Here is an 807-nt window from a genome sequence, read left to right on the forward strand (position 1 = left end):
AACATTATTTTCCCTGTACCTCTATATTAATGTCCTCCTCGTTTCTTTGTGACTTTAAAAAGCACTGGGAAAAACACGCAACGTCGTATGGGATCCCTAATACTTTTGACAGTAGCAATAAAAAAAAAATCATCATTTTATTATTATGGCCTTAGTTTTCTGTAGAATTATATTGACATGGTAGATTTCACAATTCATTCTCTTTATTTTCCAGATGCATGTCACAATACAACGAGGGACATCTGTCCCTGAGCTGCAAAAATGCAACACATGTTGCAGTATGTACCACTGTCCATTCTGCCAGCCCGCATGGTTTAAAGCCCCATACTACTGCAAGGTAAAGGACCATGTGGAGGGCCATTTTAACCGAGCAGTATCACATGACGGTAAGTTTGCGAGACACAATTTGTGTGAGTCACAGTATAGATCATTTTCATTTGGATGGCTCCTTACCAATCACTCAGTGACCTGTTGTAGCTGATCATTTGTAAAGATGTTGTCTATGATAATTGTAAATGATTATTTAAATCATTTAAACTCTATTTTCTATTACAGGGTATACCATTCATAGATGTGGGCTACAATGCCGACCAAAACTGCACTTTCATTGCATCTATTGCCGTGGAATTATAGTACGCCGGGTACCCTTCATAAATCACCTTCGCATGTGTAAGGAATAGCACCCTGCTTCGATGGTCTCTGCTGCTGCTGCAAAGGCGCCTGCATCCCCACGACCCGCCGCTGTCTCACCTTTTGCTGCCCCACCCACCGCTGCCCATCCCTCAGCCCATCCCTCTGCTTCCCCCC

At 42.8% G+C, this 807-nt stretch overlaps 1 long non-coding RNA gene across 1 annotated transcript in view; it reads left to right on the forward strand.

Annotated features, from left to right (window-relative positions):
• Window positions 1–668, forward strand: part of LOC109529168 (uncharacterized) — a 912-nt gene extending 244 nt beyond the window's left edge. Inside the window, exons 2-3 of the long non-coding RNA XR_002170796.1 lie at window positions 215–386; window positions 556–668. This is a non-coding gene — a long non-coding RNA (uncharacterized LOC109529168). The remainder of the gene's footprint in view (window positions 1–214; window positions 387–555) is intronic.
• The last annotated feature ends 139 nt before the right edge of the window (window positions 669–807 follow it).

Source organism: Hippocampus comes, unplaced genomic scaffold (genome assembly GCF_001891065.2).
Source record: "Hippocampus comes isolate QL1 unplaced genomic scaffold, H_comes_QL1_v1.1 scaffold257, whole genome shotgun sequence".
Taxonomy (NCBI): Eukaryota; Metazoa; Chordata; class Actinopteri; order Syngnathiformes; family Syngnathidae; genus Hippocampus; species Hippocampus comes.